Source organism: Peromyscus eremicus, chromosome 2, assembly GCF_949786415.1.
Source record: "Peromyscus eremicus chromosome 2, PerEre_H2_v1, whole genome shotgun sequence".
NCBI lineage: Eukaryota > Metazoa > Chordata > Mammalia > Rodentia > Cricetidae > Peromyscus > Peromyscus eremicus.
The window spans coordinates 11617095-11632388 of NC_081417.1; positions in this window are offsets into that span (position 1 = coordinate 11617095).

Sequence of the window (15294 nt, forward strand, 5' to 3'; positions counted from 1 at the left end):
GGTGCTGAGACTTGAACCTGGGTCCTCTGAGAGCTCCCAGTGTTCCTAACTGCAGAATCATCTCTCCAGCCTCATGTACTGTCTTCAGGAAAAAGTCTGGGGAGTTATCATGTGGTTCCAGCACCATTGTTGTTCTACATACGACAGCTCTTCAAGCTAACAAAACCAAAAAAGACATTGCTTCATCCCAGGATGCTGAAACAAAGACACCCCAGCAATCAGCCCCCTTTCCTAAGGCCACAGCAGTTATCCTGAGGTTCTCTCACTCACTTTAGCACCAAGATGATTTCTGTTGGAGTTGGCATATTTAAGATTATCACTCTTCCAAGCAAGCTCCTCACTGCAGGGTGGGGTGCCCTTCCCCAGTGCGCCTGTAATACACATGTGATGGTGAAGCTTCACTGACAGTGTGAATGGATTAATAAACACTTAGGAGATCAATAGAGCATGTCTCTGGCTGGGCCTGTGCAGTGCTGTAGTTACAGAGCCTGTTAGACCATGAGGGCTTTGACCTAATGAATGGATTAATCCTTGGGTAAATTCATGATATGACAGCATCTTTGAGAGATTTGTGAAAGGTAGAAGGTGGGGCTCGTGGAGGAAGTAATCACTGGGGCAATGTTCTGAGGACTGTGTGCTTCTCCAGCCCCTACCTGTCCTGTGTTCCATAGTGATGTGACGCATTCTACCTTCCCTGCCACCGCAGACGAGAGTTCTGAAAGTGTTCCTGTCAAGTACTTGGTCATAGCAACAAGAAAAATAACTCACAAAGCCCTGTGCAGACCTCTAACCCTGGAACAGTCTATGGTAAATATGAATTTCTTAACCTTCTCCTGCAACATACAGTGAGCTTTCCAAGCTTCACTCCCCTGTGTAGCCCTCACGTGCCATGTGCTGAGAAATCAGTTTCCTTATGTCACCAGCCATCAAATGTCATGATTGACCTTTATATTAGGGCAATAAACTTATAGTTACTAAGGTGGAGACTTTCGGAGTGCAGAAGGCCAAAAGAAAGAAAAAAAAAAAGGTGTGATCAAGTTTACCTGATGGCAGGTGTGTCAACAGGGGCTTCATCCAGGAAGTGACATGTGACCGCTCTTGAAAGACAAATAAGAGCTCTTTTACCCACAGAACGGACTCAGAAACTCAGAGGAGCATTCCCATTCCAATTCAAAGGACAAATACACAACAAAAACAAGCACAAAAGCCAGGGTGGATTCACTTTTCTGGTCAAGTTTATTTTTATTTATTTTTTCCTATGGTTCTAAAACTAGGGGAGGGAGGAAATACCTCTTTAATTAGTTTGTCTGTGTTTTAATATTTTTAAATGCCTCAAAGCAAGTTTACAACTTGGCTAACAGAATTATAGGACTCAAAATTCACTGAGACCTCTTGAATCTAAGGAGAAGATGCCATTGTCAGGTGAGAATACCCCCTCACTGCACCAGGCCTTCAGTTCCCGAAGCAATTTGGACACTGCTCTGCCCTCAAGGTGAAGCCACGCCTGTTATTAAAAAGCAACAAGTCAGATCAAAAGGGAAATAATTTAAGTACTGCAGCCAACTTCATAACTTGGACTGGCATGTGCCATGCCTCCTGCCCTCCTATAGTCACATGTCAATCTGAGCTAGTTTCAGAACTGTTTAATCCAATAGTCTGTGGTTGAATGATCTTCCACAGCCTCGAGCTGGCCATTTCCTACCACCCCGAGCCCACTCAAGTCTGAGGGAGCTCCAGCCAACCACAGGAAACAGAAAACAGAGGTACCACTGGAGAATAAAGCATATGCCACTAGCCAAAAGTGGCTGAGCTAACAATCTGAGCAGAAAAGTGTCCATCTCTGTCCTGCCCATCTGCATTCCAAGCCCACTCACTCATGGGAATATATGTTTTAAGACCCTTCACTTTGGTTTATAATCCAGCATATATTAAAACAACATCCATGGATGCTTCAGATAAAGTTGTTCAGAAGAAGAAAGATGCTTTCAAGTTTCTTCAGACTGGTCAATAAAAGCAAGACCTGTTGCTTAGAGAAGGACATCATTGGACAAATCATCTGGTACAAATTCAGATGGTTTCCACTGCTTTGGTACCTAAATAAAAGATACAAGGAAACAATTCTTGACAATGTCTTATGTGATTGGTTTGTCAGATTAAGACTTGAGAAACAAGCCTGCATTGAAGCAAGAAAGAAATTTTACAGAAAAAGGAAAAAAAAAAAAGTTTTCCAAGCAAAGTTCCCACACTCTCTGAAGGTTACAAGTTAGGTATTGCCTAGATGAGATCCAGAAGTCCCCATTTCCTTGTTCTTGAGCACGATCTGTTTCCTGATGTGAATACATCTGTTGACAGTTTATAAAGAAATACACTTGTTACACACACACACACACACACACACACACACACACACCACCACTACCACCACCACCACCACCACCATCAACAACAACAACCAAACGCATAGCAGTCCCTTGTGTACCACACACCATGCCAAGCACGCACACACACACACACACACACACACCACCACCACCACCACCACCGCCGCCGCCGCCGCCACCACCACCATCAACAACAGCAACAACCAAACGCATAGCAGTCCCTTATGTACCACACACCATGCCAAGCATCTTCCTCGGGTTGTTTCCTTTCATTCTTGTAAAAGGCTCAAAAACATGATCTATTCTGTACTCTGAGAAGAAAATAACGGTTCAGCTGTGGCCACTAGCAGAGACACAGACCATGAATGATCTGAGGTAGAACAAGAGCAGAACAAGGAATGTCAGGCCAAACTAAAGAACCTCACTCAGCAAGCGTAAACCCCAGCTCTGTACCAGCATCTGGAGCTGTTTTGGGACCAGCTGGGATCCCTAGTCTTAGGTAGCCCTCACTCTTAGCTCTGCTGTGTTAAGGACACAGCTTCTCTTTCAGGCTGGCTCCATTCCATGCCTACCCTGTTCCTAAGTCAATGTCCTGTCTTCTGGCATCTCCAGCATCCCATGGGCTCCATTACAGCTTGGGCTTTATCTCCAGAGCTTCAGGAGGTGGCCTCTTAGGGTTTCTTGCAAGGAATTCAATGCAGCTGCCCATTGCCTGGCCTCAGTGGTTTTCTGTGACCTTAGCACAAAGCCTCCGTGACCCTCACTCTTGCCTGCAAAACCAGTTCTGTTGCCAACTTGAGATGAAGTCTGGCCGCTTCTGCCACATCGCAGTGTCCTCTGTGTGCCCTGGCAGCTGAACCTGGGGAAACGCTTTCCTAGGCAGTTGTTTTAGAGCAGCAAATGAGTTCAGTGACATTCTCAGTCACCCCATCCCTTTTCAGGTGAATTTACATGTTTAGAGGCTGAAGCATCAATGGGTGGGGCTTATGTTCCAAGCACCTTTCCTACTGTCCCAGTACAGAATATGAGGTTTCTCCTTAATTGTCCCAAGCTCTTTAACAGTTGCTCATCTCTCTCTGCACTCTCCTCAGACACAACTTTTTTCACTCACTCTTTTCTCACCAAACTGAACACCCCATGCTTTTCTATAAACCTGGATAAACACAGGAAGCCATATTGTACCTGAGTGCTATGTGTCTCTTTTAGGCTTGAAAGTTTCTTCACAGTACAAACTAGTTCATCACTTTTGAATTCAACCTCACTCAAGTTGTCAGGACACTGACCGAATGCTACAGGTTATTTGCCAGATGTAACATGCATGGTCTTTTAAGCTGGGACTCAGTGTTCACATCAGTCAGCATTCAGGTTTTCTATACTCTCACCAGCATGGCCCATTAAGCTCTACTTGTAAAATTTTAGGTCTTCTCTAGACCACAGCTCCAAACTTTTCCACAGTCTTAGTTCCAATTGCCTGCAGACCACAAGGCCAGGGTTCTCACAGCAGCAGCTCCCTCTATTCAGTTACAGTTTTCTATACAAGGTGATTATAAATCCCATCAAGTTGGCAATACAGCACCCTATGTATTAGTTGAAGATTCTACTTATGTACAGAAAAGGAAATCAGTGGCTAGACTCCTCTCCTAAAGAGAGATAATTATAAAATAAAATAAAATAACAACAACAACAACAACTAAAGAGCTAAGCTCCCAACCCAACCCTCCTCTGTAAGCATGTCTTTGGGTCTCTGCTTGCTCCAGGTCCACCCTATCCAGTGTCTTTCTGGGCCTGCTTGTTTCAGCCAATTCTCTAGATCTGATATCTTGAAAACATCAAAACCTGGAGCACTTTACAGTAGTTAGCATGGAGAAGATTATCCAGACATCTGGTTTCCCTCTTCAGGCTTGTCTTGCTCAGACCAGCAACCCAGAGTTCCATCTTTTGGTAGATTTCACCGTCCTTTTCCATTGGCAGGTAACTTACCAATTACTTATTATGAATTCTGTGTGTAATATGAGACATTAATGCATAGCAATATGAAACAAAAGCACCATGTTAATAGCTGAAGGAATGAATCCTGGGGGACTACCTGCCTTGGCCATGGTCACACTCCCTGCCTTGGCCATGGTCACACTACCTGCTAACATAGGGAGGAACTGAGACATCAACACAGTTCTGACCAGCTCAAGCTGGAACTCACTCCAAACCCTCTCCTTGCTTCTCAACTGAAAGTGAGGAGGTGCCAGTCACTATTTTACAAAAAGACGGTTCATAGCACCATTTGCTACTCATCCATTCACATTTGCTACCAGCTCTCAATGAGGTATCAATTGTGAAGTGCCTCTTTAGCAATTGATAATGCTTCTCCTCCAAAACAGAAAGCATTCAAGATGTTTTATGCTAAATATTTCTATTCCATAAAGAGGTTGTGTAATGAGGAGGAACCAGGGACACTAACAGAATACGAAAAGCAATAAGCATTTGGAATGCTAATGGGGCTCAGCGTGTTTACACTGATTAGAAGTCCTTGATTAGGCTTTACTGGGTATTATCAGCATAATTATCAATGACAGAAGAGAAAAACAAGCATGCTGCTGAGCATGTTTGCAGCACCAGCCAGACTGACATCACTACTTTCCACTAGGGTCAGTAAACATATGACATAATAGCCTGCTATTCCCTGACCTTCACAGAGGTGAAAACTGAAAAACAGGCTATAACTAAAACATGAAAGACTTAATACATAATAATTGTCAAGTACTAAAAATCATTTAAAGAGGACTTCTCCAAACTAAATGACACTTCAAAAATCAGGTGTAACCACATCTTATTAGATGTATTTTATCACCGGCTGGTAGTAGTGCACACAGAGGCAGAGGCAGGCAGATTTCCTAGTTCAAGGCCAGCCTGGTCTACAGAGCAAGTTCCAGGACAGCTAAGGTTTTGCAGAGAAACCCTGTCTTGAAAAACCAAAAGAGAGAGAGAGAGAGAGAGAGAGAGAGAGAGAGAGAGAGAGAGAGAGAGAGAGAAGATGCAAATTTATGTCTGTAAAATTAATATAACAATATAATATAATTAGGAAACAATTAAACTGCTAAACAATTGGAGCATGTCTTTTTTTCTCTTACCTTCTCCCATGGGAAGTACTGAAGAAACACAGAAACAGTATCCAGTAGAAGTGAGCCTGTGGTGCACAGCCCATGTGTGTTCCCAGTACTCAGGCTATCATGTGCTCCTAGCCAGGCCACCCTCATCCGCTGCTACAGCTGACCATCTAATACCAGGTGGCCTCCAGGCTCCCCTTTGCAGCTGCCAACCTTTAGCCTGACACTCACTTGCACACCACACATCAGCTCTTTCCAAACTTAAAGATGCCATACTTATTTTATCATTTGTGCGTGTTTTACCATTGTACATGTGTTAAAACATGTTATTGATTTATTAAATTTATCTTTGTGGGCATGCATGAGCATGTGCATATGTGTATAGTGTGTCATTGTTCAGATATTTTTTAGAGCACTGTTCCCTTAAATCTATTTTCTGCATTGCTCTGTGGTTATTCTTGAATGTTGGTTTTTAAACGTGTACATACTGTATTAGAGCAAAACCGATTGTACTCAGCATATAATAAGTACTCTTAATTATTGCTGTGATCATTCTAAGAAGCCAACAGTCTATATGTGTATTTTCTTAGATCATCTTGTGTTTGAATTAACTTTACTACTAGTTTAAATAGTGTCCATGTTACTCTTATCATGGCATTCATATTCAGAAATGTTTTTATAATTCTTATACTTGCAAGATTTTCCCAAGTGTACAAAATACAAGAACTATCATCACTTAAGAATCTCAAACACAATGAAATGGCCCAGTAACTTAACCTTTACCCCTTTGAGACCTCAGATCAAAACAGGATCTGCTAGGAGTCTAGGTGACTAGGTATTTGACATCAAGAAACTCCAAAATTAGACACAGACATGTATTCTGGATTAGTTACCCACACCTGCCTCCACCCATAGACATGTAAATAGGAGACTGGTGTTTGCATTTCAGGTGAGGTAGGATAATAAACCTATCCATCCAGAAGCTGAGGTCCTGGAAAGAAGGCAGGGAAATCATTTGAGATGTGAGCTTTCTGCACATTCCAGGAACAATAAAACTACAAATATAATCATCAGTGTCTTAGTGGGGACACACTCTAAGAAATATATCACTAGGTGATGTCATTGTTATGTAAACATATGATGTACCTCCACAGGCTAAGATGGACACAGTGTCACTAGACAACTCCACAGGCTAAGATGGACACAGTGTCACTAGACAACATATGTAGTCCATCACTGACTAAACCATGGTCATACAGTGTGTTGCTACAGCGAAGTTCCAGGGTTCTTTCATAGGGTCTGTCACTCCTACAACTACATGTGAATGTGCTCATTCATCCATTCATTCACCCAGGAAATATTTATTTATTAGCTATTGTTCTGTCTTGCTTTCTGTTGCTATGATAACCACCATGACCAAAAGCAACATGAGGGGGAGAGGATTGATTTCAGTTTATAGGTCACAGTACAGCATGAAGGGAAGTCGGGGCAGGAACTCAAGGCATGCAAAGGGAACAAGAAACTGAAGCAGAGTCTGTGAAGAAGTCTGCTTACTCTCATGGCTTAGTTTTTTAAATAACCCAGGAATGCCAGCCCAGGAATAGTACCACCTACAGTGGGCTGGGCCTGTAGCGAGAATCTAATTGATCTTAAAAATAAAAACCCAGAGTCAGATATCAGGGTGAAAGCTGAAAGATCAGAGAAGCAGAGCAGCTGAGACACTAAAAAGACTTCTTACCTCTAGGAATCCTCAGTCTGAAAGGGTAGAGCTCCTTTCTCCACCCGGCCTTATCACTTTCTCCATATCACTTTCACTTATCACTTTCTCCATATCACTTCCTGTTTCCTCCTCCCAAGTACTGGGATTAAAGGAGTATGTCCACCAAGTACTGGAATCAAATGCATGAGATCCCAAGTGCTGGGGTTAAAGGTGTGTGCCACCACTGCCTGGCCTCTAGTGGCTAGCTCCACGCTCTGATCTCCAGGCAAGCTTTATTTGTTAGAGCACAAACAAAATATCACCACATGGGCCCTCCTACATCAGTCATTAATCAAGAAAATGCCAAATGCCGTTTAGGCATGCCACACACTAGTTTGATGGAAGCAATTTCTCAGTTGTGGTTATCCCTTCACAGTGACTCCAATTAGTGTCAAGTTGGCAAAAGCTAACCAACACAGATACTCACAGAAGGTATTATCCAAACATTTGGGCTTCCGTGAGGAGGAGGATTTGTGTTTGTTCTTGAAGAGTCACAACCATGAAAATAGCATGCCAACACTCAGAATGTCTCAAGGGAGGACCACCAGAAACCAGCTTTGGAGACAGTGGCATGACCAGTGGAAAGCATCCCAGAGCTGGGAGGCTTTGTGGTTTCACATAGAGCCTCCCACAAGGACTGCTTACCACGTACAAACCATGACTGTAACAGAAAAGGCAACTTTGTATAACTTCCTTTAAAAGAATTATACCCTACTCCACATTAGTATATTAAGAAAGTATTTCCTTCTATGTGAAAAACATATGATTTAAAGTAATAGCAACTCATAATTGTAAAACAAAACATATATAAATCTTTAAATTTGTAAATAACACCACATATTGCTTCTCAAATTTCATGTCTAAAATAAAATTCCCTGGTGGTAACCTTCCCTGCCTGCCCTTTCCTCATGAACAGTGTTTGTGACTGTAACTGAAGAAGCTGCCATTTATCTGGTATGGAAAGCTTGGGGTCAGCCTGTACTGTGTTCATTTCTAATTCAATATTGTGAATCCCACTTCAAAGCCTGTCTCCAAACCTCCCATTTCAGTTCTCACCGAGGTGAATCCACCCCAATGCTTTCCCATTACTTGATCATTGTCCATATCAACGGATGAGAAAGTCTGTCTCTTCTTAACAGTCTGTACTGACTTCCTGATGCATGCACTGTGGAAGACCATTTCCCAGAATTTTAGTCACCGATACATCTAACAGAGGATTAGTGTCTAGATTACACAAAGATCTCAAAAACCTAAACACCAAGAAGACAACCCAATTAAAAAGTAGGCTATGGAAAGCCGGGCGGTGGTGGCGCACGCCTTTAATCCCAGCACTCGGGAGGCAGAGCCAGGCGGATCTCTGTGAGTTCGAGGCCAGCCTGGGCTACCAAGTGAGTTCCAGGAAAGGCGCAAAGCTACACAGAGAAACCCTGTCTCGAAAGAAAAAAAAAAAAAGTAGGCTATGGAACTGCTGAGTTCTCAGAAGAAAGAACACAAATGGCTAAATAGAGTGGATGTGGAAGAAGCTAGGGAAAGAACTGGAGGTGGATATGATCAAACTTTGCCATATGAAAATCTCATGTGGTCTTCATTTACCATGGTCTCCTATTCCTTGTTCTCCCTCTCTGTTGTTGATCCAGCTGGGATCTCCCGCTCCCCCAAGCTCTTTCCCTCGACCCTCGCCCTTCACTACCCACACTCATGTCCAGGCTGTTCATGTAGATCTCATTCCATTTCTCTGTCATTGGGTGATCCCCATGTCTTTCTTGGGGTCCTGTTTTCCAGGTAGCCTCCCTGGTGATGTGAGTAGCAGTCCAGTCATCCTTGTTCCACATCTAGTATCCTCCTATGAGTGAGTACATACCATGTTTGTCTTTCTGAGTCTGGGTTACCTCACTCAGGATGATATTTTTCTAGATCCATCCATTTGTCTGCAAAGAAGAAAGTGCTAGAGAGGCCCACAGAAATCCACAAAGATACCCCCCACAACAGACTGCTGGCAATGGTCGAGATACAGCCCGAACTGACCTACTCTGGTGATGGGGTGGCCAAACACCCTAATTGTCATGCTAGAAACCTCATCCAACTACTGAGGGATCTGGATGCAGAGATGCATGGCTAGGCCTCGGGTGGATCTCTGGGAGTCCAATTAGTGAGAATGAGGAGGGTTTATATGAGCGAGAATTGTTGAGACCAAGGTTGGATAAAGCACAGGGACAAATAGCCAAACAAATGGAAACACATGAACTATGAACCAATGGTTGAGGGGTCCCCAACTGGATCAGGCCCTCTGAATGGGTGAGACAGTTGATTGGCTTGATCTGTTTGGGAGGCATCCAGGCAGTGGGACCAGGTCCTGTGCTCATGGCATGAGTCAGCTGTTTGAAACCTGGGGCCTATGCAGGATCGCTTGGCTCGGCCTGGGAGGAGGGGACTGGACCTACCTGGACTGAGTCTACCAGGTTGATCTCAGTCCACAGGGGAGGCTTTGCCCTGGAGGAGGTGGGAATGGGGGGGAAGGCTGGGGGAAAGGTGAGGGGGGCGGGAGGGGGGAGAACAAGGGAATCCGTGGCTGATATGTAGAACTGAATTGTATTGCAAAATAAAGATAAAAAAAATTTGAAAAAAAGAAAATCTCAGTGAATTCATAAAATATTATAGTAATAAGAGTTTTAAAAATCAAGATCCATTTCCCTTAGTATGGAACACAGCAGCCAAATCTTACCGTCTAGCTCCACTGAATTCATTAAAATTGACCCTAATCTCCAACTACATGAAACTTACTGCCAATAAAAAATATCCAAGCTGCTTCTATGTTATGCTTTCTTAGACAAAGCCCCCATTTCTGGATGAGTTTGATGAAGAAAAGATAGCAGGGTACAGCAGAAGCCTCGACATCATTGGGTACCTGTGTATCTGCCTCTGAAAAGGGAACTGATCAAAATCCTTCCTTTGCATTTCCAGGATCCTAGCCTTTAGAAGCTGCTCAATCAATTTATAATGTAATAACTTGAAGGTATGCTTTTGTGATGGCTAATCATGCCAACTTGATTAGATTTAGAATCACCATGGAAGCAAACTTCTGGACATGTCTATGGAGAGTTTTCTAGAGTAGGTTAATTGTGATCAGAAGACCTACCCAAAATGTGCTGTAGGATCTTGGACCACATAAAAAAAAAAGAAAAGAAGCTGGGTAGCAGCATTCATCTCTCTCTGTTTGCTAACCAGCTGTCTCAAGCTCCTGTTGCCCTCTCTGCCATTATGGACTGTACTCTCAAATCTGAGCCAAAATAAACACATCTGTCCTTAAGTTGCATGTGTGTCATGTATTTTATTATAGCAACAAGAAAAGTAACTAATACAATTTTCTACTGATATTCAAAATAGAGCACTCAAACACAATTGAACTCTCATAGTTCCCAGAAAGTAAAACCATCCTGGAAGTGTCCCATGGACAATGTTCAGCTTTCCACTCAAAGAATATTTATGAATCGCTTCCCCCATTTCCAGTTACTTTTCTTGAGAGAAGTTATCCTGAAGATACTTTTATAAAAAATTGTGTGTAATGTATACACACATGCATGTTCACATGTGTGTGGGGGGATGCCTGTGCATGTGTATGAGCACACATGTAGAGCCCAGAGGTTGACATAAAGTGTCTTACTTAATCTCTCCTAATTAAGTTTTATTTATATGTGCACTTGCACAACAGCATTCATAGAGCGGTCAGAGGACGACTTCCAGCATTTTGGGGGGTTTGTCACAAGCAAGTTTACCATCTGAGCCATCCTTGATGGCCCTGCCTTACTTTTTCAGACAAGCTCTCTCGCTGAACCCAGAGCACACTGATCAGCTAGGGCGCTAGCCAGCGAGCTCTGGTAATTCACCTATCTCTGCCTGTGGGTGGTTTAGAAGAAAATGGCCCCCAGAGAAAGTGGAACTATTAGGAGGTGTGGCTTTGTTGGAGCAGGTGTAACCTTGTTAGAGGAGGTGTGTCAGTTGGAGGTGGGCTTTGAGGTCTCCTTTGCTCAAGCTACACTCAGTATGGTACACAGTTCAGGTCCTATTGTCTGTGGGTCAAAATGTAGAACTCTCAGTGCCTTCTCCAGCACCATGTCTACCTGCATGCCGCCTGCCATGATGATAATGGACTAAACCTCTGAACAGTAAGCCACCACAATTAAATGTTTTCCTTTGTTAGAGTTGCCATGGTCATGGTGTCTTTTCACAACAGAAACCCTAATGAAGACACTGCCCATATCCCCCTGCCAGCACTAGTGTTACAGACATGGACAACTGTTGGCATTTTTTGTGTAGATGCTGTAGATCTGAACTCGGGTCCTTGTGCTTGCATGGAAATCATCTTCTATCTCTCAAGGCTCTAGGTCCTTTCTCTTTAAAGGCAACGCTCAGAGTAGGCATGAGGTACCCAAACTTGCAGCTCTGGTTGATAGATATCCAATGGCCAAACAAGTTTACACATTTTTTTTTCTGGTACAAATGCCCACCCTAGGATTTTGGCCAAGTTCTTCCTCATCTCTTCAATGCTGGTGGTTTCAACTTCCAATGCACCTTCTTTATGTCCCCAGAGGGAGCTCCACAGCAAGTCTCTATAGCTATAGTTGCCCCAGGTATCCATAACTCAATGAAAAAAATAAAACAAGCATTTCCAGTAATGACCTATTTTGTTATCTGTTTTTCTATAAGCTGTATGTTTCATTAACACATTTAACTAACCTATTACAACATAGAGTTGTGTCCTGCAATGAAGAAACTTCTAAGGTAGACTAATTCTTAAAGTCATCACAACTAGAAAAAAATTCAGTATGTTATTTCTGTCTGGAAAAAAAATTCTAGTTCATTATGTGACCCAGAAAAGAAATGGATGAAATTAATTTAAGTAAAAAGTTATTGGGGAAGAAATCTTAGAGTGATATAAATACTATCCTAAATGATCACTATATTAGCCAGGGTTCTCTAGAGTAACAAAACTTATAGAATTAATTTCCTATGTATATAGAAAGGGGATTTATTAGAATTACTTATAGGCTGTGGTCCAGTTAATCCAATAATGACTGTCAATGAACAGAAGATTTAAGAACCCAGCAGTTGCTCAGTCCACAAGGTTGGATGACTCATGTTGCCTTCAGTGTACACCAGAATCCCAAAGAAGTAGTCTGTAATGCCAGTCAAGGAATGGACTTGCTAGTGAGGTGAGAGCAAGCAGGCAAAGGGCAAACGCTTCCTTTTTCCATGTCCTTATGTAGGCTTCCGGCAGAAGGTATGACCCAGATTGGAGGTGGGTTTTCCTACCTAATAAGATCTGGATTAGAGGTGTGTCTTCCCATCTCAAAGATCGGGATCAGAAGTGGATCCTTCCACTTCAAATTAAGCAAAAATCCCTTATATATGTCCCTCCATTTGGGGGATTTAGTTGATTCCAGATGTGATCATCTTGACAACCAAGACTAGCCATCACAATCACCATTCCCTGATTATGAATGAGCATCCTGGTGGACCAAGTTCAGATGGCCAAACAGTACAGTCTTACAAAAACTATAACAGAATCCTCAAATCAATTCAGTCTTTAGAAGAATTATTTTAAATGAATTAGTGTTGATTTTAGGGAAAGTGTGAGAGCAAAGATTATAATTTTATAAAGTTCTTCTGGATGATGTCAACAATGTAATGAAACTAAGGATCACTGAACCCAGCAAACCTCAACTAAACCTTTCCGCAAGTGTCCTCAGTTTCTTCAGCAATGTCACAAAGTTCAAAAGCTTTAAAAAGTGGTATTAAGCTTATAAAATAGATTCCCAGTCAGGGAAGGGTTAAGCAGGATCCTGATGCATGCATCTTGAGCACCAGATATTGATGCACTTATTAGCACAATCCTCACCACAGTTCTCTGAAGGGCTGTATTCCTTTTAAGCATGAGGAAATGGAGACTATGAGAATTGATGTGGTTTATTGAGCATGAGAGAAACAACAAGTAACAATGTTACAAAATTCACAAGATCTGATAACGTCAGAGACAGTATCGCGTGCATTAAACCAACAGCGAGTATTGTGGCTCCAGAAACATGCTGAAAAAACCAATAAATAGAGGCTTAGTTAGGCCTGTAACAGTGGCACAGCACTTGCGTGACAAGTACAACTTGGGGGTTCTGTCTGAAGGAAGGAAATTGAAGTTAAGTAAATATCTGCTGTTAATAGTGAACAAGTTAAAATCTGTTTTTCAAAAGAGACTCTGAATTTCAAAATATGTTAGATCCATGTAGATAAACCTACCAGAGTAACAGGAGGCTAGCCAATTATAATTCTCACTAAAATTGCCTAAGCGAGCCCCCTCCATCCTTTCTTCCCCATCTTGAAAGTGCAGCAGTCTCAGAACTCCCATGTTCTCCACAACAGCTCTATCTCAGTTGGCCTGAACCCATCATCTCGCCTATAACTCCAATACTGACTACTTTCTGGCCCCCAGACATACTCTGTTGTATCCAGGGACAAGTATGGCACATGGTGTTCACCAGTCCAAAGGCAGAACACCTGCCTTTCCTCTTCCTGTTCCCTCAAAGCTTATCTAGCCTTGTGTTATATACACAGTGTTATCTCTCCCTGTAGAACAGTTGTTCTCAGCCTTCCTAATGCTGCAACCCTTGTGACCCCAACCATAAAATTATTCTTGTTGCTATTTCATAACTGTAATTTTGCTACTGTTATGAATGTAAACATCTGTGTTTTCCAATGGTCTGAGGTGGTCACCGTGAAAGGAGTCACGGACTCACTATTGTAGACTATTATTTTAAGGTTTGTTACTTTTGTTTATGTTGCATTTGTTTAACTCTGTAAAGCTGTGTTACTGTGCCTGTCTAAAACACCTGATGGTCTAATAAAGAGCTGAACAGCCAATAGCAAGGGAGGAGAAAGGATGGGTAGATTGACAGGCAGAGAGAATATATAGAGAGAATATATAGAAGGAGAAATCTGGGAGGAAAAAAGAAGAAAGAGCAAGAGAAGGAGGAGGATGCAAGGGGCCAGTCACCTAGTTACACAGCAAGCCACAGAGTAAGAAGAGTAAAATTTATAGAAGTAAGAGAACAGGAAAAGCCCAGAGGCAAAAGATAGATGGGGTAATTTAGGTAAAGAAAAGCTGGCAAGAAAATAAGTCAAGCTAAGGCTGGGCATCTATAATTAAGTATAAGCCTCTGTGTGTGATTTACTTGGGAGCTGGGTGGTGGGCCCCCCAAAAAGAGCAAAAACAAACAACTATAACCCACAGGTTGAGAAGCTCTGAAATAGAGCCTTCTTTGACTCCCACATAAGGCATTTGCTCTTATTCTTAAAGTGTTTGCATCATTCTCCTTGCTCTAGCAAGCAAATATTAACTGTGTTCATCATTAAATCCCCAAGACTTGGCAAAAGCCACACTCATGGTAGGCTCTCCAAACATACTTACTGACCAATTCACATGAAGACATACCAGTCTCTGAGAAAAATAATGTTAGCATCTTGGAAAATGACTTGACCCTCAAAATGAAGATCCTATGTCTGCTGGAATTGTTTTGAGAGATTTCCAACAAAATAACCAAAATGTGATGTTTCATATTCTGCATTTTTTATTTATTTCTTTCTTTTTTGGGGAGGCAGGTATTTTTGAGACAGAGTCTCACTATGTAGCTCTGGCTGTCCTGGAACTCACTATGTAGACCAGACTGGCCTTGAATTCACTGAGATCTGCCTGCCTCTGCCTTTCAAGTGCTGGGATTAAAGGTGTGCGCCACTACACCTAGCTATTCTATATAGTCTAAAGTACAAAGCTGCACGCTTTTATTAATTATAGTGGGTTTAGATGTGAGGGGATGTGAGTCAGACCTAAATGGGTTCTGTCCTTCCCCTTTATGTGGGTTCCAGGATCCAAGTCAGGTGGTTAGGTTTGCCCAGCAAATGCTTTTACTCAATGAGAATTTTATCAGTCCCACATGTTCATGTCCTTAAATGGTATCTATGGGCTACAATGGATCTAGATTCTCGTTTTTGTACGGAAAAAAATCAT